This window comes from Balaenoptera borealis (assembly GCF_965194805.1).
Source record: "Balaenoptera borealis genome assembly, chromosome: 9".
In the NCBI taxonomy this organism is placed as follows: Eukaryota; Metazoa; Chordata; class Mammalia; order Artiodactyla; family Balaenopteridae; genus Balaenoptera; species Balaenoptera borealis.
Genome location: NC_138873.1, coordinates 823,548 through 848,972, shown reverse-complemented (window position 1 = coordinate 848,972; position 25,425 = coordinate 823,548). Strand labels below are relative to the sequence as shown.

Genomic DNA, 25,425 nt, shown 5'->3' with positions numbered 1-25,425 from the left:
CTTAGAATTACCATGCTTCTAAAACTAAGCAGAAAAATGCCTGGCAAGACTACTGAAATTACTTTTCAAATGGTTTGTGTTTAATTAGAAATGTTTTCTGAATCCAAAAAATTCTCTCAGCCCACCCATCTCAACCAGACTAATCAGAGCTATTCTCACACAAACCTGAACAGCATTGCTGTTATCCTGTAGTGATCAAAATTCCATGGATTTTCTAAGAATTTCCAACAATACTTTTGTCAAACCTTATCCTTTTCTTTCACATTTTCTTTTACAATTAAGTAACTTCAGAGATAACACATTCAATAGTCAACAAGGATTTTCTATTTTTGTATTAGTTTATTACATACTTATGATGATCAGAAAGATGATAAGGTTATATTCTAGGTATAACTATTAAAACAATAACACCATTGTTAAGTTTTAATCACAATACAGAATTTTAACTATAGTACAGAATATTCTGGTGAGAATTGGCTGTCACTGCACTCAGTGTGGGAGTCTATCCCTGTCTGAGAAATAAATTATTATGTTGGATTTTGAGTGAAATTTGTTGTAAAACAAGTCAGTGTCTTACTTCATAGTCACATTTTACAGTCAGTCCCCAACATACGAACCTTCAAGTTGGGAATTTTCAAAGATGCGCATATGCATCTGGTTCCAGCAAGGAACCAGAACCTGTGCCATCAACGTCAGGCATGACTGAAATTGCAGCTTACCCTCCATCTCCTATTGCTGACGATCCTTCAGCTCTACCATCTCCCACCTCCTCTCCCTCCTCCAGTCAGTAACTCTTCTTGCCTGTTCACTTGATGCCAGCCCCTGTTTGCCAGCTGGTGTACTGTACTTTTCAAGGTACTGTACTGTAAGTTTAAAAATGTTTTCTTATTTTTTGTGTTTGTTTTATTATGTTTTGTGTGAAAAGTATTGTAAACCTGTTACATTACAGTACTATGTAGACAATCGTGCTAGTTGGGTACCTAGGCTAACTTTGTTGGATTTACAAGTGAACTGGACTTATGAACATGCTCTCAGAATGGAACTCGTTCGTATGGAGGGGACTTGCTGTATTTTGTATCAAAAACAGTAAGACCCAGATAGATAGACAGACAGATAGATAGATAGATAGATAGATAGATAGAGACAGAGAGAGATGATCTATCTATTTATGCTTTGAAACAAACTGAAAAAAACACCAGATTTGATGGGAGGGAGTGAAGGAAAATCTGTTATTGGAACTTATATTTAAGGTTCTAATTTTTAAAGGAGGATTTTCAAGTATTATTTTGTAATCAATTATAAATTTAAATTTACTGAAATTGATAGGAAAAAACTCCTTCTGCAGACAAATCTTCCACCTTGTACCCAGGTGTGGTCAATATCTGGGTCCATGTCTAAATGGTAACTCTTCCATATAAACTTACCAGTTACACATGTAAGTATGGATGGCTGGATGGTTGTATCTCTCTATTTGCACACACGTAGATGGATACATACACAGTGTGTGTATATGCATGTGTTTGTGGAGGTATCCTAAAATGTATGTGGGTGTGTGTCTGTATGCATATCCTCTACACACATACACATATGTGTGAGCATGTCCAGCTTAGCCACAGGAAGCTCAGCAGCCAGTACCCACTGGTGTGTGCAGAGGGGTGATGGCACCTCCCCCCTACCCCACTGAAAGCTCCCAGGAAAGATCAAGTCTCTGGGTTATGGTGACCTCAGCTTTCCTGAGATGCACAAGGGCCCCATGAGGAGAGCAGTAAGCAAGGCCTCTGGGCTCTGCAGTGTTTGCTAGGCTGTTTTACTTTTTTCTTTTTTCTTAATTGAAGTATAGTTAATTTACAATATTGTATTAGTTTCAGGTGTACAACACAGTGATTCAACATTTTTATAGATTATACTCCACTTAAAGTTATTACTAAATAATGGCTATATTTCCTTGTGCTGTACAATATATCCTTGTTGCTTATCTGTTTTATATCTAGTAGTTTGCACCTCTTAATCCCATCCTCCCAGCTTGCCCCTCTCCCTCTCCCCACTGGTAACCACTAGTTTGTTCTCTACATCTGTGAGTCTATTTCTGTTTTGTTATATACATTTTTTGCTTTGTTTTTTAGATTCCACATATAAGTGATATTATACAGTATTTGTCTTTCTCAGATTTATTTCACTAAGCGAAATATCCTCTAAGTCTATCCATGTTGCAAATGGAAGAATTTTTTCTTTTTTATGGCTGAGTAATATTCCATTGCATATATGTACCACATCTTCTTTATCTATTCATCTGTCGATGGACATTTAGGTTGCTTCCATGTCTTGGCAATTGCAAATAATGCTGCTATGAACATTGGGGTGCATATATCTTTTCGAATTAGTGTTTTTGTTTCTTTTGGATACATAACCAGGAGTGGAATTGCTGGATCATATGGTGGTTCTATTTTTCGTTTTTTGAGAAAACTCCATACTATTTTCCACAGTGGCTGCACAAATTTACATTCCCACTAACAGTTTATGAGGGTTCCCTTTTCTCCACACCCTCACCAACATTTGTTATTTGTGGTCTTTTTGATGATGGCCATTCTGACAGGTGTGAGGTGGTATCTCATTGTTGTTTTGATCTGCATTTCTCTGATGATTAGTGATGTTGAGCATCTTTTCATTTGCCTGTTGGCCATCTGTGTGTCTTCTTTGGAACAATGTCTGTTCAGGTCTTCTGCCCAATTTAAATCAGATTGTTGCTTTTTTTTGATGTTGAGTTATATGAGATGTTTATATATTTTGGATATTAACCTCTTATCAGTCATATCATTTGCAAATATTTTCTCCCATTCAGTAGGTTGTCTTTGCTTTTTGTCAATAGTTCCCTTTGCTGTGCAAAAACTCTTAAGTTTAATTAGGTCCCATTTGTATATTTTTGCTTTTGTTTCCTTTGCCTTAGGATACATATCCAAAAAAAATTGCTACAATTTATTCAGTGAGTGTTCTGCCTATGTTTTCTTCTAGGATTTTTATGGTTTCAGGTCTTACATTTAGGTCTTTAATCCATTTTGAGTTTACTTCTGTATATGGTGTTAGAGAATGTTCTAATTTCATTCTTTTACACGTAGCTGTCAAGTTTTCCCAAAACCACTTATTGAAGAGACTGTCTTTCCTCCATTGTATATTCTTGCCTGCTTCGTTGTAGATTAATTGACCATAAATGCATGGATTTATTTCTGGGCTCTCTCTTCTGGACTCTCTACATTGATCTATGTGTCTATTTTAGGGCCAGTACCTTAGGGTTTTGATTACTGTAGCTTTGTAGTATAGTCTGAAGTCAGGGAGGATGATGCTTCCAGCTTTGTTCTTTTTTTTTTTTTCAAGACTGCTTTCATAATTCAGGGCCTTTTGTGGTTGCATATAAGTTTTAGGATTACTTGTTACAGTTCTGTGAAAAATGCCAAGGATATTTTGATAGGGATTGCATTAAATCTGTAGATTGCTTTGGGTAGTATGGACAGTTTAACAATATTATTTCTTTCAATCCAAGAACATGGGATATCTTTCCATTTTGTTATATTATTTTCAAATCCCTTCATCAGTGATTTACAGTTTTCAGAGTATAGGTATTTCATGCCCTTGGTTAAGGTTATTCTTTGGTGTTTTATTCTGTGTGATGCAATTCTTTTTTGAATTTTATTTATTTTTTTATACAGCAGGTTCTTATTAGTCATCAATTTTATACACATCAGTGTATACATGTCAATCCCAATGGCCGAATCCATCACACCATCATCCCCACCGCCCCCCCGTGGATTTTCCCACTTGGTGTCCATACGTTTGTTCTCTACATCTGTGTCTCAACTTCTGCCCTGCAAACCGGTTCATCTGTACCATTTTTCTAGGTTCCACATACATGCGTTAATATACGATATTTGTTTTTCTCTTTCTGACTTACTTCACTCTGTATGACAGTCTCTAGATCCATCCACGTCTCAACAAATGACCCAATTTCGTTCCTTTTTATGGCTGAGTAATATTCCATTGTATATATGTATCACTTCTTCTTTATCCATTCATCTGTCGATGGGCATTTAGGTTGCTTCCATGACCTGGCTATTGTAAATAGTGCTGTAGTGAACATTCGGGTGCATGTGTCTTTTTGAATTATGGTTTTCTCTGGGTATATGTCCAGTAGTGGGATTGCTGGATCATATGGTAATTCTATTTTTAGTTTTTTGAGGAATCTCCATACTGTTCTCCATAGTGGCTGTATCAATTTACATTCCCACCAACAGTGCAAAAGGGTTCCCTTTTCTCCACACCCTCTCCATCATTTGTTGTTTGTAGATTCTCTGATGATGCCCATTCTAACTGGTGTGAGGTGATACCTCATTGTAGTTTTGATTTGCATTTCTCTAATAATTAGTGATCTTGAACAGCTTTTCATGCGCTTCTTGGCCATCTGTATGTCTTCTTTGGAGAAATGTCTATTTAGGTCTTCTGCCCATTTTTGGATTGGGTTGTTTGTTTTTTTAATATTGAGCTGCATGAGCTGTTTATATATTTTGGAGATGAATCCTTTGTCCGTTGATTCGTTTGCAAATATTTTCTCCCATTCTGAGGGTTCTCTTTTCGTCTTGTTTATGGTTTCCTTTGCTGTGCAAAAGCTTTTAAGTTTCCTTAGGTCCCATTTGTTTATTTTTGTTTTTATTCCCATTACTCTAGAAGGTGGATCAAAAAATATCTTGCTGTAATTCATGTCAAAGAGTGTTCTTCCTATGTTTTCCTCTAAGAGTTTTATAGTGTCTGGTCTTACATTTAGGTCTGTAATCCATTTTGAGTTTATTTTTGTGTATGGTGTTAGGGAGTGTTCTAATTTCATTCTTTTACATGTAGCTGCCCAGTTTTCCCAGCACCACTTATTGAAAAGACTGTCTTTTCTCCATTGTATATCCTTGCCTCCTTTGTCATAGATTAGTTGACCATAGGTGCGTGGGTTTATCTCTGGGCTTTCTATCTTGTTCAACTGATCTATGTTTCTGTTTCTGTGCCAGTACCATATTGTCTTGATTACTGTGGCTTTGTAGTATAGTCTGAAGTCAGGGAGTCTGATTCCTCCAGCTCTGTTTTTTCCCCTCAAGACTGCTTTGGCTATTCGGGGTCTTTTGTGTCTCCATACAAATTTTGAGATTTTTTGTTCTAGTTCAGTAAAAAAAAGCCATTGGTAATTTGATAGGGATTGCATTGAATCTGTAGATTGCTTTGGGTAGTATAGTCATTTTCACAATATTGATTCTTCCAATCCAAGACCATGGTATATCTCTCCATCTGTTGGTATCATCTTTAATTTCTTTCATCAGTGTCTTATAGTTTTCTGCATACAGGTCTTTTGTCTCCCTAGGTAGGTTTATTCCTAGGTATTTTATTCTTTTTGTTGCAATGGTAAATGGGAGTGTTTCCTTAATTTCTCTTTCAGATTTTTCATCATTATTGTATAGGAATGCCAGAGATTTCTGTGCATTAATTTTGTATCCTGAAACTTTACCAAATTTATTGATTAGCTCTACTAGTTTTCTGGTGGCATCTTTAGGATTCTCTATGTATAGTATCATGTCATCTGCAAACAGTGACAGTTTTACTTCTTTTCCGATTTGTATTCCTTTTATTTCTTTTTCTTCTCTGATTGCCATGGCTAGGACTTCCAAGACTATGTTGAATAATAGTGGTGAGAGTGGAAGTCCTTGTCTTGTTCCTGATCTTAGAGGAAATGCTTTCAGTTTTTCACCATTGAGAATGATGTTTGCTGTGGGTTTGTCATATATGGCCTTTATTATGTTGAGGTAGGTTCCCTCTATGCCCACTTTCTGGAGAGTTTTTATCATAAATGGGTGTTGAATTTTGTCAAAAGCTTTTTCTGCATCTATTGAGATGATCATATGGTTTTTATTCTTCAATTTGTTAATATGGTGTATCACATTGATTGATTTGTGTATACTGAAGAATTCTTGCATCCCTGGGATAAATCCCACTTGATCATGGTGTATGTTCCTTTTAATGTGCTGTTGGATTTTGTTTGCTAGTATTTTGTTGAGGATTTTTGCATCTATATTCATCAGAGATATTGGTCTGTAATTTTCTTTTTTTGTAGTATCTTTGTCTGGTTTTGGTATCAGGGTGATGGTGGCCTCATAGAATGAGTTTGGGAGTGTTCCTTCCTCTGCGATTTTTTGGAAGAGTTTGAGAAGGATGGGTGTTAGCTCTTCTCTAAATGTTTGATAGCATTCACCTGTGAAGCCATCTGGTCCTGGGCTTTTGTTTGTTGGAATATTTTTCATCACAGTTTCAATTTCATTACTTGTGATTGGTCTGTTCATATTTTCTATTTCTTCCTGGTTCAGTCTTGGAAGGTTATAACTTTCTAATAATTTCTTCCAGGTTGTCCATTTTATTGGCATAGAGTTGCTTGTAGTAGTCTCTTAGGATGCCTTGTATTTCCACGGTGTCTGTTGTAACTTCTCCTTTTTCATTTCTAATTTTATTGATTTGAGTCCTTTCCCTCTTTTTCTTGATGAGTCTGGCTAATGGTTTATCAATTTATCTTCTCAAAGAACCAGCTTTTAGTTTTATTGATCTTTGCTATTGTTTTCTTTGTTTCTATTTATTTCTGCTCTGATCTTTATGATTTCTTTCCTTCTGCTAACTTTGGGTTTTGTTTGTTCTTCTTTCTCTAGTTCCTTTAGGTGTAAGGTTAGATTGTTTATTTGAGATTTTTCTTGTTTCTTGAGGTAGGCTTGTATAGCTATAAACTTCCCTCTTAGAACTGCTTTTGCTGCATCCCATAGGTTTTGGATCATCGTGTTTTCATTGTCATTTGTCTCTAGGTATTTTTTTATTTCCTCTTTGATTTCTTCAGTGATCTCCTGGTTATTTAGTAACGTATTGTTTAGCCTCCATGTGTTTGTGTTTTTTACGTTTTTTTCCCTGTAATTGATTTCTAATCTCATAGCGTTGTGGTCAGAAAAAATGCTTGATATGACTTCAATTTTCTTCAATTTACCAAGGCTTGATTTGCGACCCAAGATGTGATCTATCCTGGAGAATGTTCCGTGCGCACTTGAGAAGAACGTGTAATCTGCTGTTTTTGGATGGAATGTCCTATAAATATCAATTAAATCTATCTGGTCTATTGTGTCATTTAAAGCTTCTGTTTCCTTATTTATTTTCATTTTGGATGATCTGTCCATTGGTGTAAGTGAGGTGTTAAAGTCCCCCACTATTACTGTGTTACTGTCAATTTCCTCTTTTATAGCTGTTAGCAGTTGCCTTATGTATTGAGGTGCTCCTATGTTGGGTGCATATGTATTTCTAATTGTCATATCTTCTTCTTGGATTGATCCCTTGATCGTTATTTAGTGTCCTTCCTTGTCTCTTGTAACATTCTTTATTTTAAAGTCTATTTTATCTGATATGAGTATTGTTACTCCAGCTTTCTTTTGATTTCTATTTTCATGGAATATCTTTTTCCATCCCCTCACTTACAGTCTGTATGTGTCCCTAGGTCTGAAGTGGGTCTCTTGTAGACAGCATATATATGGGTCTTGCTTTTGTATCCATTCAGCAAGCCTCTGTCTTTTGGTTGGAGCATTTAATCCATTCACGTTTAAGGTAATTATTGATATGTATGTTCCTATGACCATTTTCTTAATTGTTTGGGGTTTGTTTTTGTAGGTCCTTTTCTTCTCTTGTGTTTCCCACTTAGAGAAGTTCCTTTAGCATTTGTTGTAGAGCTGGTTTGGTGGTGCTGAATTCTCTTAGCTTTTGCTTGTCTGTAAAGCTTTTGATTTCTCCATCAAATCTGAATGAGATCCTTGCCAGGTAGAGTAATCTTGGATGTAGGTTCTTCCCTCTCATCACTTTAAGTATATCATGCCATTCCCTTCTGGCTGGTAGACTTTTGCTGAGAAATCAGCTGTTAACCTTATGGGAGTTCCCTTGTATGTTATTTGTCTTTATCCCTTGCTGCTTTCAATAATTTTTCTCTCTCTTTAATTTTTGCCAATTTGATTACTATGTGTCTCGGCATGTTTCTCCTTGTGTTTATCCTGTATGGGACTCACTGCGCTTCCTGGACTTGGGTGGCTATTTCCTTTCCCATATTAGGGAAGTTTTTGACTATAATCTCTTCAAATATTTTCTCTGGTCCTTTCTCTCTCTCTTCTCCTTCTGGGGCCCCTATAATGCGAATGTTGTTGCGTTTAATGTTGTCCCAGAGGTCTCTTAGGCTGTCTTCATTTCTTTTCATTCTTTTTTCTTTATTCTGTTCTGCAGCAGTGAATTCCACCATTCTGTCTTCTAGGTCACTTATTCGTTCTTCTGCTTCAGTTATTCTGCTATTGATTCCTTCTAGAGTAGTTTTCATTTCAGTTATTGTATTGTTCATCTCTGTTTGTTTGTTCTTTAATTCTTCTAGGTCTTTGTTAAACATTTCTTGCATCTTCTTGATCTTTGCCTCCATTCTTTTTCCAAGGTCCTGGATCATCTTCACTATCATTATTCTGAATTCTTTTTCTGGAAGGTTGCCTATCCCCACTTCATTTAGTTGTTTTTCTGAGGTTTTATCTTGTTCCTTCATCTGATACATAGCCCTCTGCTTTTTCATCTTGTCTATCTTTCTGTGAATGTGGTTTTTGTTCCACAGGCTGCAGGACTGTAGTTTTTCTTGCTTCTGCTGTCTGCCCTCTGGTGGATGAGGCTATCTAAGAGGCTTGTGTACGTTTCCTGATGGGAGAGACTGGTCCAAAGATATAATCATCACTTCCAACGAGGAGGAACTCACATCTTCACAATCCTAGGTTCTGCATGGTTAGGGGTCCTGGTCCCTCAAACTTCACTGACACCTCCGGATCACTGAGGTATTATCCAGTAGACCATCACACTGAGGGCGCCTTGGTTTCCTGTTAGTGTTGGAGGGTCTCCTGCAGAGGCGGGGGTGGCTGTGGCCCACCGTGAGGACAAGGACACTGGCAGCAGAAGTTCTGGGAAGTACTCCTTTGCGTGAGCCCTCCCAGAGCCTGGCATTAGTCCCACCAAAGAGCCGAGTGGGCTCCAGTTTTGGATTGCCTCCTGTGTGATGCAATTTTAGATGGGATTGTTTTCTTGATTTCTCTTTCTGATAGTTTACTATTAGTACATAGGAAAGCAACAGATTACTATGTATTAATCTTTACTTTACTGAACTTTACTGAATTCTTTTATTAGTTCTTTTCTGAATTCTTTTATTAGTTCTAATAGTTTTCTGGTGAAGACTTTAGGGTTTTCTGTATACAGTATCATGTCATCTGAAAATAGTGACAGTTTTATTTCTTTCCTTCCAATCTGGATGCCTTCTACTTCCTTTTCTTGTCTGATTACTGTGGCTAGGACTTCCAAGAAAAAGAAGAGCAAACAAACCCCAAAATCAGCAGAAGGAAGGAAATAATAAAGATCAGAGAGGAAATAGATAAAATAGAGATAAAAAAATAGAAGGGTCAATGAAACCAAGAGCTGTTTTTTTGAAAAGATAAATAAAATTGATAAACCTGTAGCCAGGCTCATGAAGAAGAAAAGAGAGGACCCGAATAAACAAAATAAGAAATAAAAAAGGTGAAATAAAAACCAATATCACAAAGGTAGAAAAATCATAAGAGAATTCTACAAACAGTTATCTGCCAACAAATTGAACACCCTGGAAGAAATGGACAAATTTCTAGAATCATATAACCTTCCAAAACTAAATCAGGAAGAAACTGACCACCTGAACAGATGAATCACTAGTAGTGAAATGAATTTGTTATAATAGAAAAAAAAAAACCCTGCAAACAAAAGTCCAGAACCAAACAGCTTCACAGGGGAACTCTACCAAATGTATAAAGAGCTAATACCTATCCTCAAACTATTCCAAAAAATTGAAGAGGATGGAACACTCCCAAATTCATTCTATGAGTCCACAATCACCCTGATACCAAAACAAAACAAAGACACTCCAAAAAAAATTAAATTACAGGCCAATATCTCTGAGGACTATAGATGCAAAAATCTTCAACAAAATATTAGCAAACTGAATTCAACAATATATAAAAAGAATCATGCAACCTGATCAAGTGGCATTTATTCCAGGGATTCAAAGATGGTTCAATATTCACAAATCAATCAATATGATACACTACATTAACAAAAGGAAAGGTAAAAAATCACATGATCATCTCAATAGTCTCAGAAAATCATCTGACAAAAATTCAACATCCATTCATGATTTAAAACTCTCATCAAAGTGGATACAGAGGGAACATATCTCAACATCAACAAACCCACAGACAACATCATACTCAATGGTGAAAAGCTGAAAGATTTTCTGCTAAATTCAGGAACAAGACAAGGATGCCTACCCTTGCTAGGCTGTTTTATGACCAGGCAGAATGTGGGCCGAGCTGTGTCCTCTGCTCAAGCTGACCTTCCTCAAGCTGCAGATCGAAGCAGATCACCTTTTAGGGTGAGCAAGTGTCATCTGCCAATCCAGAGTGTGGTATGTGGGGAAGAGCAGAGCCCTCATCTCCCAGTCAAGCAAACCAGACAAAGTTCCAGCCCAGTGCTCTGTCAGAGGGGTGGAAAGGGTAGAATCAGGGCTGCAGGGATCCAGAGTGGGTGCTCAGCTGTCATCTGGGGTCCCCTGCACACCTCCCCCACGCAGTGTACCCCATTTTCTTTCCCTTGCATATTTTTTGTTTATCCATTCATTTTACTGGAGCATAATATCCACTAGCTTCTTGAGAAATGGTGCCTGGGCAACAAAGTTTTTAAGACTTGCATGTCTTAAAATGTTTTTCTTCTATCCTGACATTTGATGGATAATTTTATTGGGTGTGGAATTTCATGTTAGAAATTAATTTCCTTCAGAATCATGAAGCCGTTTCCTCATTTTCTTTTAACTTCCAGGTGTTTCTTCTGCGAAGCCCAAAACCTTTGTGCCTGCCTGTTTTTTCTTCGTGATCCAGTGTCTTCCTCTTGTTCCCAAGTGTTCTGAAGTTTCACTGTACATGCATCAGTGTGGTTCTGTTTCAATCCATTGTGCTGGGCCCTTGGTGAAATCTTTACATCTGGCAACTCACATCTCACTGGCCTGGAAAATTATTTTGTTGTTATTTTTTGTTTGTTTGTTTTCCTTATTTTCCCTTTCTATAAGTCCTTTGGTTTGGATGTTGAATCTTCCGGGCTGATCTTGTAATATTCTAATATTTTCTTTTATATACTCTATCTTTTGTGATTTTTTTAATCTTTCAAATCTTCTAGTGAGTTTTTAATTTCTGCTAGCAATAAAGAGTTTTTCCTGAGTTGTTCTTTTTTCTGAATGTTCCTTTTCTATAATACCTTGTTCTTGGTTCAATGTTTTCTTTTCTCTCTGAGGATGTTAATGACAAGTTTCCTTTTCTTCTATCAGCATAATTCCTGCTCCTTCCAGGTTGTGTTTCTCTACCTGTGCTTTTAGGTCTTGTCTCTCATGCTAAGGCTTCCCCTCAGTGCCATTCCATCCTTGTTGTCTGTTCATGATGAGGACCAGGGGATGGAAAATCTGGTTGGAAGCTCAGAGGGGACGACTGGCAGTTGTTATGTCTGAATTTATTTTGGGTTATCTGGTTGAGCCAGTTGTCAAGAAGCACCTGATATCTATAATTCCAGTTCTGTAGAGGCTGGTGGGTAGGAAGTCTTCTAATTTCCTGCTTGTACATACTGGCTGCCAACCTGGGGAGCTAAATGGTGAAGGGCTGGGGGAGGAGAAATCCCTGCCCGCAACCCTCAATATGCAAGTGAGAACTGAGTTATGTTTACAGAACAGCAATCGTGCCCTCAGTAGAACCTGGAATCCCTTAAACATCACAGGTTTCTGCAAAGGGAAGGTTGGGGCAGATGCCCAAATACACAGACTGGAGAGAGGGATGTAGAGCACCCTTTGAATTTCTTTTCAAACAATCTTCCCCATCTTGCTTTGTTCTAGCTCCACCCTTAGTCCCCGATTCCAGAGGTGTTTGATGCTGCCCTGCCTGAGGGTTTTGAGGATTCCGTCCCATAACTCAGGTTGGTCTCAGCTTCTCCCACTGCTGCCTTGGGATTCTTTTGTATCTGCTAAATCAGTTAGCAATAGTCCAACTTCTCTCCATCTTCCAAAACTTTATTGCTATTTTATTCCACTCCTCTGTATCTCATCCTTGTGGCTTTTTAAACAGAATTCCCGTGTCTTAGTTTGGTGTATTTTCACAAGAGAATGAGATGTGAGATGATGTGCATTTACAACTAACCACCTCTAAGCTATAAATTGCTAAGTTCCTTCCAAATTCAAACTTTTACATACAACTCAACACATCTGGAGATTATTTTGGTATATAATAGAGATAATATTCCAACCTGATACAAACAAAAGTTGACTTTCCCAAACCCCAGCTTTTGCAACATTCACCCTTTCCCACACTAGAGCATGATGCTGCCATTATTATAAATTAAGTTCTTAAGTCTGTTTAGGGCAATTTTAAGATTATGTATCCTTTCCTATTGATCTATAAGTCAATTATCACACCAGAGCATCCAAAACACTCAAACACATATGCAGGCTCACACGGGCACACACATGTTCACAACATGCACGCACACAGGTGCACACATGTGCACACATGTTCACGTGCTCACACACTCACACTCTTACACACATGCACACGTTCACAGATGCACACACACGTGCACACACACTCGATGACTTGGTGTTTCCTGGGGTAACTGTCTCCAGGAAGGAAGGGAGGAAGGCGAGGGGAGGTGGCAGGAAGAGCCCCGTCACCCAGAAGGTGGTGCCGACACGCAGCATCACGCGATCTGCTCTCAGGAGTCGTCCTGGTTTCTGATGGTGAGCAAACATCTTCTCTCAAGTACGGAAGAAACACAGTGTGGATGGACTACCAACTAGTTGTTCTCACGTTAGCCTACGGCTGCAGCTGAGCAGTTCGTGGAAACTCGCCCAAGAATATTTGGGTACTGAAAGCATTTGCAACACGTGGCATATTTGGGCAAACACTCCAAGCCCAAACTCAGCACTTTATCAATGTTGTTCAAGCACAGGCTTTGCCAAACAAACAATAGATAAATACATACATAAAAGATAAATATTAAGACAATTTCTTCTGATTAGACAAACCCGAAGATTCATGTTGCTAATGTAGAAATGCTTCTAGTCATGATTAGTTGTAATATCTTTTATGGTTTTCTTTGGATGAGAGAGGAGAAAAGAAAACACAAAAGGAACAGGAAATTTAAAATTATTTCCTACGGTCTAGGAGGAAGAAATTGCCTATGGCTGAGTTGGAGAGAAACGTCTGAAAACTGGATTTATTCTGCCAGAAAGGGCTTTTGACTCTAAGCTGTCCTAAAGATACAGACAACTCAGTTAAGCATGCAACTCAAAGCAATGATTCAGGATGAGTTGGAAAGAGGCCTTCTGGTGAAGGCTAAGATATATGATTAAAAAGTAATTTAAAATAGTTAAGACCATGAAGAGTTTGGACTGGAAGTCGGGAAATTTGAGTTTTAGCCCCAGAATCTGCTTTTAATTAGTTCTGTAACTTAGGGAATTAACTTCTCTTTCAAAGCCTTGGCTTCCTCACCTAAAATGCACAGGCCAATGCATACAGTCCCCAAGGTCTCTTACAGCCCTAAATCTCCCTGAGGGAAATTTCAGCCAGGACGCCACTGACACACTGGCAACTGAGAACAGGGTGGTCCCTGGGGTGAATCACGGCTGTGGGACACGGGACACGAGGTGAGCGCATTCTTCTCAACCAAAGCCTCATGGAGTCTTTCCTTCATGCGTCTAAGAGCTTCCAAAACGCAAAGAGACAGATGATACCATTTTACATTTTTTAATTTTTGAGAGAAAGACAGAGAGGCAGAGTGATGACCACCCCACCTCTCCCCCAAGTGCAATGGAAGCCTGGGCCCTCCTGGGGTCCCACATGAGGCTCGGAGACCCTCCCACCATGCATCACCTCATCCCACCCCCCAGAATGAAAGGGGGTGCTCGGAGTGTGAGGAGAGTGCTACAGGGGGTCCAGATTTTATCAGCTGTGAGCCCAAACCCAGTCCACAGGAACGTGCCTGTTCATTTCTAACATCCCATATTTACCAAAAAGTGTAAAGGTCACAGCAGGTAGGGGCATTGGTTGTAAGAAGTAGCAACCCACTTGTCCTGGCATAAAAAAAGGGGGCCTTTATTATAAGGGTATGAGGTGATGCCTGACATCAAAGGAGGAGTGGAGCTGGGCCATGTGCACACACCACTCTGTTCCATGCACACACAGCTCCGTTCCCTGCACGGACCACTCTGTTCCATGCACACACTGCTCCATTCCCTGCACGGACCACTCTGTTCCATGCACACACCACTCTGTTCCCTGCACGGACCACTCTGTTCCATGCACACACAGCTCCATTCCCTGCATGGACCACTCTGTTCCACGCACACACTGCTCTGTTCCCTGCATGGACCACTCTGTTCCATGCACACACTGCTCTGTTCCCTGCACGGACCACTCTGTTCCCTTCCCCGCACGGACCACTCTGTTCCCCGCACAAGCAGACTCCATCATTTGCTTCTCTTGCCCATGTGGGAGTTGCCAGCTGCCACCGCTCCAAGGTTCCTCGTCAGCCCTGAGCGTCCGTTCCCGGTTTCCAGGATGTGTGATCTGATGGGCCCACTTAGGTCAGAAGGTCATGGTTCATCCAAGCAGCTGTAGCCCAGGGGAGGGGGACCAAACCTGTGCCTGAGGTGGGAAGTTCCCAGAACCGTGGAGCTCACAGGCCCAAGAAATCCTCCTGTAGAGGCTGCCACACGGAGTGAGGAGCACACAGCATTTTACTCTTGAGGGGAAAATTGAGAGTTGCTCTTTTTAAAATATTTTCCCTGTTTAGAGGTATTTTTCTTTCCAGCAGGGAATCAGTACGACGAGCAGGAGAAACAATTCACCTAAAAGTCCTGTGTGTAAACCTTTATCCCAAATGTGTGGCCACTCCGATTGTGTCATCTGTTCATAAAACTATCTTGCATGTTTGCTTTGGGGACCAGCCTGTGCTGAATCGATGTCAAACGACTGGGACAGGCTGTGTGGTGACCGACGGCCGGGAGCAGGCCAAACCCAGCCTTCCATCAGGCCACGGGCCAAGTTCGCAGCGCTGGACGGTGGCTGTCCCGTCCCACGGGAACCTGGATTCTGGCTCCCACAGGGCAGGCCCACTGGGGTCATGACCTGAAGGCGGACAAGAACGGAACCCAGCCCCATTCTCGGGCTCCCACCTCCCGGTCAGCGGGGTAACAAGATGCAGTTCTATTCTGTGTCCTCTCACTCCTGGAGGCGGGGCTGCTCAGCCAGAGGTTTCAGGTCAAATGTGTGGGGCTCAGGCCGAGGGCGCTCTGTCCCCAGGGCCGTGTCTGTGACCAGCCACCAGCCACGGGCCCTTCTGTCCACGGCACAAGGCCTGCTGAGGGGTTGTTATCAAGCTTGAGGGCCCATCACTCTGAAAGCACGCTACACCAGGCTACGCCCCACGTGCGTGTTCAGCCCCCGCATCCTACTCAGCCCTCGTGACTGGGGAAGGAAGAGGCACCCACCACGTGCTGCGTGTGGTTCATCCTGAGTTAAACGTGTTGCCACGTGTTCCTTCGTGTTCTTTCTCTTGTGTGTCTTCTCTAGCGATGACCTCGTCCAGGGTCAAGTTTGATCTTTTTATCGAGATGTCAGTTGTTTTCTGCCTTCTTTGTTAAACTTCTCCCTATAAATACTCTTACCAGCCTGTCCTTGGTGTTTCACTGTTTCACGTGAAAACTTGGGATTTGTACATATTCAAGCCTAAATCTTTCCCTTGATCACATGACTGACCGTGTCAGGCATAGCACAGCCTTTCCCACCCACAATTTTATGAACGTTAACCTGTACTTTCTTCTCTACTTCATGATTTATGTGCTAACATTTACATTTCTGATCCTCATGGAATTTAGTCTAGATATAAGGTTTAAAGCAGAATTCTAGTTTGATTTTACTACCAACTATTCGGCCATTTCCTGCTGTGCTATGTGTGAAAATAAACGCTTCTTCATTCACTGAGCTGAGGTGTCACTTTAATTCTACACCAAATCCCCACATATTCTGGAGCATCCTTCTAGACTTGTATTCTATTCCTTCAGTCTCTGTTGCTTCGGTGGGACCTTACAGCTTTAATTAAGCCCTTCTTAAAGTGTGTGACAGTGTAGCACGGTCCTCACACCCTTCCATTTCAGGTTACTTTTGAGAAGGTTAGCATGTTTATTCTTCCCAATGAGCTGTAGATTAATTTTGTCACCGTCTCCTAAAATTGCATTAGGGATTTTCTTTGAAATGTATAAAAATGTTACAGGTTCCTTTTAAAAATGTAAGTCTTCAAAATATTTTATGTCTTCTCCATTTATCCAGATCTTCTTGATGACAATTTTTATATTTTCTTCATAAAGGAACTTCACCCTAGCACTGTTATACCTAGGGATTTTTCACTGTTACTGTGAATATGATCGTTTTTATTATATCTTATGGTCACACAAGTCTCTTCAGTTTTCAAGCAGCTAGTATTGTTTTCAGTGTTGACAGCCCTGTTTCTCTCCTTCCCTGTACACACACACCACCTGCTTCCTTCTCTTGCCTCTCGCTTTCTCTAAACCAGTCCTGCCATTATTCCGAGTTCACTGCTTCCAGGGCCAAAACGGCGACTATGACATCATCTGTGGGGTTCAGACTAATGTTCCCTATCAAGATGGAAAGCTGTCTTTATAATTTTAATGAATTATGAGTTTCAATTTTATTAAATGTTCCTTTGGTTGCTGTCAAGATAATCATAGGTTGTGAATTCTATAAATACATTTTTAAATAACAAACACCTTTTTTCCTGGAATAAGACCAGCTTTGTCTTAATGTATAATGTTTATTTATTAATATAGATAAACTGGATTTATGTATTAGTATCTCTGCTGTCTTCCCACCGAAGAGCAGCTGGGTGGGCAGGCCCACAGTCAGAACACGCTTCTGTCGTTAGCTGACCATGTCATTCCTTTATCTCCCAGAATTTGCTGTTGCAGAGAGGTCTGCCAGATTTCTGTAATCTGTTTTTAATTAGCTTGCTTTCTGTCAGAATGCTGAAAACATTTTTTTTCTTGTTTTAAAAATCTTTTGCCATGTATGTTTACTGTAAGTGTTCTTTTGTCAATTTTGGAGAAGCTTCTTCTCCATCCAGGAACGGGCACCTGAGCTCTCCCTCTGTCACCATGTCCCGTGCTGGGCTCAGCATCCCTCACCTCTGGGTCTCCCGTCCCCTCTGGTGTTTGTCCTCCGGTTCAGCCTGAAGGAGATGCTCCAGTGCATCTCCCACATCACTGGTTCTCGACATCATTAATTATGCTTGTACTGCCTCCCATTTGAATTATAAATCAGGCCAATATTAGTTTTATTCCAAACCTCCCTTTTATTATTTAGCTCCATTTACATCTCAGTACGTTTCTTTGTTTTTAGCTGACGTATCTTTTTATATTTTATTAATAATTTGAAATACTCCTTTGAAATAATTTTCTGCATTTTGGAGAACACCAAAATCATACTTTCCCTTTATGCCTTAAATATTTTAGCTGTAAAACTATTTTCTACTTTTATTTAGACTTTTTAATAATAGGCTCCACATTCTACTGGGAGTTTTTTTTTCCCTCTTTATACCTTTATAAACAAGATAACTGTTTGCAACTCATGCTGTCACAGAAAGAATAAGTAAATCTCTCTTGGTCTCTCTGTCCATTGATATAATGACTAAAATCATTTTTCAAAAATAACAAGAGAAAGTAAGGTATCCAGCCACTAGTCTTTGCAATTCTTTATGATCCTTTACAGTTCTTAGCTTACTTTATACATTGAAAACATTACCCAGGATGTACACCCAGATGCCTTCCACCAATTCACACCTATACCTTTACCTCCCAGAATATAGTGGGTCACCGTTGGTTGTCCTGTAGTTTACCTCAACTTATTTCCTAATATCTGTAGTAGTGTATCATTTTAAGAAAATTATAAAAGAAAGGGAAGAGAAAAAAGTCATATGCACTTCAGAATTCTGCCTCACAAGCAGTTTTAAAGGCATTAAGGGGCTTCCCTGGTGGTGCAGTGGTTGAGAGTCTGCCTGCCAATGCAGGGGACACGGGTTCGAGCCCTGGTCTGGGAAGATCCCACATGCCGTGGAGCAACTAGGCCCGTAAGCCACAACTACTGAGCCTGCGCGTCTGGAGCCTGTGCTCCGCAACAAGAGAGGCCGCGACAGTGAGAGGCCCGCGCACCACAATGAAGAGTGGCCCCCGCTCGCCACAACTAGAGAAAGCCCTCGCACAGAAACGAAGACCCAACACAGCCAAAAATAAATTAATTAATTAATTAAAATGTCCTTGTTAAAAAAAAAAAAGGCATTAAGTGTGTGAATTACTATCTACTGCTACACAACAAATTACCCTAAAGCTTAGTGACCTAAACAGCAGACATTAGTTACCTCACAGTTTCTGTGTGTCAGGAATCTGTGCAGAGTTTATCTGGAGGCCTCTGGTTCAAGGTCTTTCATGAGGTTGTAGTCAAACAGCCAGCCAGGGCTGTGGTCTCATCTGAAAGCTGGACGGGGAGGGGTCCACTTGCACTCACGTGGCCTTAGCAGGCTCCAGTTCCTCATGGACGGTGGGGATGAGGGCTTCCGTGCTGGCTGAGCCACATGGGCCTCTCCATAAGACTGCTTCCAGCGTGGAAATCTGCTTCCCCAGCACAAGCGATCTGAGAGAGCAAAAGTGAGAGAGAGCAAGGGAAGCCCCCAGGATGGGAGTCAGGGTCTTTTTAAAACTGAATATTGAGAGTGATATCTCATGATGTCTTCTCTTCTGCCTTGTCCCCCCCCCTTTAGAAGTGAGTCACTGGCGCCACTCACAGTCGGGGTAGAAGACTGCCCAGAGGCAGGGATCACCAGGGTCCCTCCCAGAGCATGGCTGCAGGTGGTCACCTGCCTTCATGGTTGGTCACAGGCAGTGAACACACGGAGAAAGAGACAGGAGAGTACTTTCTACCATTTTTCAGATACTACTGCCAAGAAATAAAACTGGGGTCTCTCACGAAGAAGACCAAGCCTTGGTCGACTTCTTGATCCATCTTCGTTACTCCTAGTATCTATCACTGAAAGGTTCTGGTATTAGATGGTCTATTGGTTGAAATTTTTAATTTTGAAAACTTCTCTGTCTTCACTTGTATTTGTTGTGATGTTGGATATAAAGTTTTGCACTGAAACTTGTTAAACAGACCAAACTTTAAGACACTTGCACTTCTTCTATCTTGAATGTGCTTTTGAACTAAATGTCCTTTCTAAGGAATAAACAGAATTGGAATTACGTATATAAATCATGTGTGTGTTTATTCTAGAAAGCAATGGTTAAAAGTATCCACATAATCGAGGGGTGAGTTTTGCTTTTATTTATTCATATGTAATCCCATAGGTAGAAAAATCCCAAATATGATAAAGGCATATTTGACTTAGGTATGATGGCAAACACAGCAAGTATCCTCAAACGTTCTGCTGAATTAAAAAAGGTTAGCCTGTTTAACGTTTTTATTTAGCTAAAATAGATATTACAGTTGATATAAATGCAATAAAATTACAATAATATCATGAAACAGAGAAAAAGATGTTTGAAATAGTGGTAACTCCCCTGGATTAGGGACTTCACTGTGTACATTCTTTAACAAAGCCAGGAATTTTAGCAACAAGAGGAGCTGTTAGTGAAGAAAATCACTTATCCTTGTGTCTTTCACCTGATAGTGTAGGCAACAACAAATCCACAACATGCCTCCCATCAATACGCTTACCATACCAATGAAGGCAGATACTTGGAGAAGCTAAGCAATGGCCCCAGTGTGGCCCTTGCTAGCTGGTGGTACTCAGATTTGAACCCAGGAGGTCATACTGCAGAATGCATGCTCCTAACTTGCTATGAGTTTTTGCCTCAGTCAGGAACATGGGAACAGGTACATGATCAGTATTTGTTCACTTAATTAACAAATTCATGAATGCTTTAATGAATGGATGGACCTAGATTTTCTTTAACAAAATCTGATTCAAATTATGGAGTACTATCTTTTTTCTTTGGAAGGTTCTTATCCTAATAAGTGGTGCCTACAGAGCAAAGCTGCTTTGTTTATTTTTCTTAGTCAACACAAATATCATGTTAGTGCCATTTTAAGACGGGGGAAAAAAGAAAAGGAAAATGCATAATCACTACTGTAAACGAGTTTTATGTGTACAGAGGTAGCCATCTTTACCTTCATCCTTTATCCAATTTCAAAAACTTGGCAGTGTGTGAAGTTACCAGTCACCTCCTAAGACTTCTGGTGTTGGAAGTAAGACCCTAACTCTCACTGAATTATGGACTGGAAAAATCTGGTCTCCTTATGTGTTTTCCATGTGGTTAGCTGAAGCTTTCTCTGCTCCAACACTGAGAAGGCCAGCATATCTCCCCTGGCAGTTTTAAAGATTTTATAAAGTGGAAAATATTTTGCTTCCTTGGACTATCAAACTAGAGAGAATGAAAGACACTGCTATCATGTTTGGTGTTCATTTATTTTTCTGAATGTGGTAACCTCTTAAATCGGTGTGAGCTTAGGGGGTTTAAGGTTTGCAATTTGACCACATAAAAACAGAAATGTGTATGTATTTCTCTGTTAATATTTTGAGGAAAATATCTCCCCATCTTTATTATAGTGATACCTATTGCTCTGCATTCCATTATCTTCCCCAAAATGTTGTGTCTTTTAGTAGAAATAAGAAGTAGAAAAAATGTAAATTAATGTTTCTCCCTACTGAGAAACAGGAGGAGGATGGAAAGTCATTCAGGAACTGAAACCAAGCATGATAATTGCCACTTCGGGGCTCTCAGACACAGGGCTTGCTTCTGTAGACTTCTTTACCAGCACCAAGAAAAAAAATCAAAAACTCTTACAGCCAAAGCTCTGTGAATATTTTTCCCTTTTATCTCAAGTAGTTCAATAACACTTCTAAGAATTGTTAATAAAATGGTGGATTAGATGATCTTGACTAATGATCTATTAAAACTCAGGGTCTGAATGCAATTTTCATCATTTCCAATTGCTTTCCAACTGAATTAAAACTTGGCAGGATTACTAAAACTGCCCTTAAATTCTTTACTTCATCATGCTAAGTTTTAATTTGTTTAATTTACTTTTTGGCCATTAAAAGTATAATTTTATTTTTCCAGAGGTCGCTCACATGTTTGTTTAGCCCATCTGACTTGACAGTTTGCAACAAAGAAAATAGAAATTGAAGATAATGGTATATTAATTCAGGTTTTGATACAGTCTTTATTAATATTATTTTACTTTGAGGAGGGAATACTGTTTCAAAAGGTCTGATTTGAGAAATGGTTCTTTACAACTGCTTTGCCAGATGACAGCAAACTGATGTAGAAAGTGGTGGATCAAGGTAGGTGGGGAGGAAAATTCTACTAAATATGATTTTGCAAAAGACAGGCTTCAAAACTGAAATTTATTTTCTAGGAAACTTTTGAGCAAGGTTAAATAATGAGTAGTAAAGAACTTGAAAATTTATATTTCCAGCCACCCAGTCTTATGACATTTTGTTCAAGTAATATTTATTTTTATATATTCCGGTAAGGGGAACTTAGGTCTAAGTCCATACATCCAATGTAAGTGAACACATGAAGAATTTGCTAGGAAAGGTGAGCACACAACACTGAAGATCACTTGGCCCATAAAGTCAGTCTTTGGAATCAATCTATGACAAAGGAGGCAAGAACATTCAATGGGGAAAAGACAGTCTCTTCAACAAGTGGTGCTGGGAAAGCTGGACAGCTACATGTAAAAGAAAGAAATTAGAACACTTCCTAACACCATACACAAAAATAAACTCAAAACGGATTAAAGACCTAAATGTAAGACTGGAAACCTTAAAATGCCTTAGAAGAAAACAAGGTAGAACGCTTTTTGACATAAATTGTAGTAATATTTCTTTTTGGATCTCTCCTAAGGCAAAGGAAACAAGATCAAAAATAAACAAATGAGACCTAATTAAACTTTAAAAAATTTGCACAGCAAAGGAAACCACTGACAAAATGAAAAGACAACATACCGAGTGGGTGAAAATACTTGCAAGTAATATGACAGATAAGGGGTTAATATCCAAACTATACAAATGGTTCATACAACTCAATCAACTCAATATCAAAAAAATAAACAACCTGATTAAAAAATGAGCAGAAGCTTGAATAGACATTTTTCCAAAGAAGACATACAGGTGGCCAACAGGCACATGAAAAGATGCTCAACATCTCTATTCGTCAGGAAAATACAAATAAAAAAACACAGTAAGATATAACCTCACACCTGTCAGAATGGCTGTCATCAAAAGACCACAAATAACAAATGTTGGTAAGGATGTGGAGAAAAGGGAACCCTTGTATGCTGTTGGTGAGAATGTAAATTGGTGCAGCCGCTATGAAAAACAGTATGTAGGTTCCTCAAAAAACTAAAAATAGAACTACCATATGATTGAGCAATTCCACTCCTGGGTATATATCCAAAGAAAATGAAACACTAATTCGAAAAGATACGTGCACCCCGATATTCATAGCAGCACTATTTGCAATAGCCAAGATATGGAAGCAACCTAAGTGTCCATCAACAGATGAATAAAGAAGATGTGGTACATACATACAATGGAATACTACTCAGCCATAAAAAAGAATGAAATAATGCCATTTGCAACCACATGGATGGACCTGGAGGATACTGTGCTAAATGAAATGTCAGACAAAGAAAGACAAATACTGTATGATATCACCTATATGTGAAATCTCAAAAATAAAACAAATGAATATAACAAAACAGAAACAGACACACAGATATAGAGAACAAACTAGTGGTTACCAGTGCAGGGGGGCAGAGAGGAGGGGCAAGCTGGGGAGATGGGATTAAGAGATACAAAAACTACTATGTATAAAATAGATAAGCAACAAGGATATGTTATATAGCACAGAGAATAGTGCCATTATTTTATAATAACTTTAAATGGAGTACAATATTGAATCATTATATTGTACATCTAAAACTACTATTGTAAATCAACTGTACTTCAAATAAATAAATAAATAAATAAATAAAATATATGTTAGTATTTTGACCTGAATTAACTGGGTCCAAGGGACTCTGGCTTTTGCAAAAAGTTGACATTTTGTTCAGGGACAGTGGGAAAGGCTTGTCATTATCTCAGAGGAGGAAATGGGCTTTCTATAATTCACCTCTAAGTACCAGATTTGGTGTAGATTTTTAAAAAGATATTCTTTAGGAACTTCCTACAGTATTTCTATTCTTCTATCCTTACTTCACTAAGTATATTTATTGTTATACAATATACAATACTTATTGTATATTTATTGTATATCAATAAATATACTTAGTGCAGTATATTGTATATCAATTTTACCTAAATAAGGCTATTGAAAACATAGTCAAACTCATTTGTTGCAGCTAAAGAGTGGTAGGAGAGAAATTTATATCTATAATACATACACTGGGGGGAAAGCTGAGAAATAATTGTCTAAGCCTCCATGCCAAGAACTAGAAAAGGACACCAAATGAAACTGAGGAAAAGATAAAGGAAATCATAAAGAGCAGAAGTCAATGCATTATAAAAATATCTTTTTGTTTGTGTTTGCAAGTACCTGTTGTCTATTAATCACCTGAGATTCTACCTGACACACAGGCTCCTATGCATGACTGTTCCTTCATGTTCTCAAGGAAGGAGGTTGGCATTGCTTTCTCCTCTCAGACAGCTGATGCACTAAGTGACCCAACTTGCAGACTCTGTAGCCAATTCCAGGATGTTTGAGCTAAAGTCTGATAAGGAAAAAAATGTAGGATTCTAGATACTGGGAAAACTTGTAACTAAATTAAATGTTTTAGTGACATTATAAATCATGGTACATCAAAGTTAGTAAAGAAAAAGTGGCAACTCAAGAATAATAGAGAGGGGAAATTGGATTAACAAACTGTCATTAGAACAAGGTAAAAGTGGGGTAGGAGAAGGATGGAGTGGGAGTTTGTGGTTAGCATATGCAAACTACTATATACGGAATGGATAAACAACAAGGTCCTAGTGTATAGCACGGGGAACTATATTCAATATTCTGTGATAAACCATAAGGAAAAAGAATATTTTTTAAAAAAGAATGTATAGTTATGTATAACTCAGTCACTTTGCTGTATAACACAACACTGTAAATCAACTATACCCTAATTTTTAAAAAAGTAAAAGTATCTGGGTAAAGACAGAAGCAAAATCAGAAATGTTGACCGAAAGTATGACCTTTCTTAAGAAGGAAGGTTTTCTGCTCTGTTAAGCAAGTGGCTATTAACTTATCTCTTGCTCCTTTCACTCCCCTTACATACCATGTGCTCCTAGTACGCAGATTTGGTGTCTCACATTATTCTTAAATTACCCAATAGGGCCTCTTAAGGAGTGGCTGGTTCCTAACGTTGAGCAGGACAATGCAAGATGACCCTAAACAACCTTTCGTTACTTTTGCTTTTGTTGGTGGTGGTGGTGTTGAGGGGACACTTTCAATAAGTCTGGAGATGCTAATGAAGACATCATCTTGTCGAGGCCCCCTCAAATGATTTGAGGGAAACAAATGGCTACACTCAATTAAACATTTGTGAAAAACCATAAATTTGTGGATTTAAAATGGGCAGGTAATAGAAAATGTGCTAGAAAAATATCCCTTGGTCAAAAGACCCACAGGATTAATCATGAAAACATACAATAAATGACTATGGTACCTGGATATGACTGCCACCAAGCCTCGGGATGTGGATTACAGAGAAACAGACATGTGATTATGATCCTTGGACCAAACAGAACTACCCAGGTGGAAGAGGAACATACTGCCAGGGGTGATGTAGGAAAATGGGCTCATTTCTGAGCCCCCAGAAGCCTGGATGTAGACACACCACTCAGTCGCCCCAGTGCACTGGCTCCAAGGCCTTCCTCCAGATGAAGGGCCACCTTTGCCATCACTGATGGGGTTCAAGAACCAGGGGGACCTCATGCTGGCAAATATTCCCCAAGCTGCAGCTCATCCAAGGTCATGGGGAGGTCATTCGGAATGGTGGGGGGTCAGCCGTGAGTGTAAATGTACAAACTTGTTTTCTGACCTTTTAATCTTAGTCGATTCCAGTGGCGATGGTGCAGCTGGAAACAGTGAGGGCCATGGAGACATGCTACTCTCGGTTCAGCCAGCTT

At 39.3% G+C, this 25,425-nt stretch overlaps 2 long non-coding RNA genes across 4 annotated transcripts in view; one reads left to right on the top strand and one right to left on the bottom strand.

Annotated features, from left to right (window-relative positions):
- LOC309635054 overlaps nucleotides 1-18,613 on the top strand; it is a 26,645-nt gene extending 8,032 nt beyond the window's left edge. For 2 of the 3 annotated variants that reach the window (XR_014248602.1, XR_014248603.1), the window contains 2 exons: nucleotides 10,960-12,096; nucleotides 14,992-18,613. This is a non-coding gene — a long non-coding RNA (uncharacterized lncRNA). Of the gene's footprint in view, nucleotides 1-10,959; nucleotides 12,097-14,988 lie in introns of all 3 variants that reach the window. The other variant, XR_014248604.1, reaches the window with a different exon arrangement.
- LOC309635053 overlaps nucleotides 1-25,425 on the bottom strand; it is a 176,383-nt gene that overhangs the window by 28,696 nt on the left and 122,262 nt on the right. The window contains exon 3 of the long non-coding RNA XR_014248601.1: nucleotides 18,607-25,425. This is a non-coding gene — a long non-coding RNA (uncharacterized lncRNA). The remainder of the gene's footprint in view (nucleotides 1-18,606) is intronic.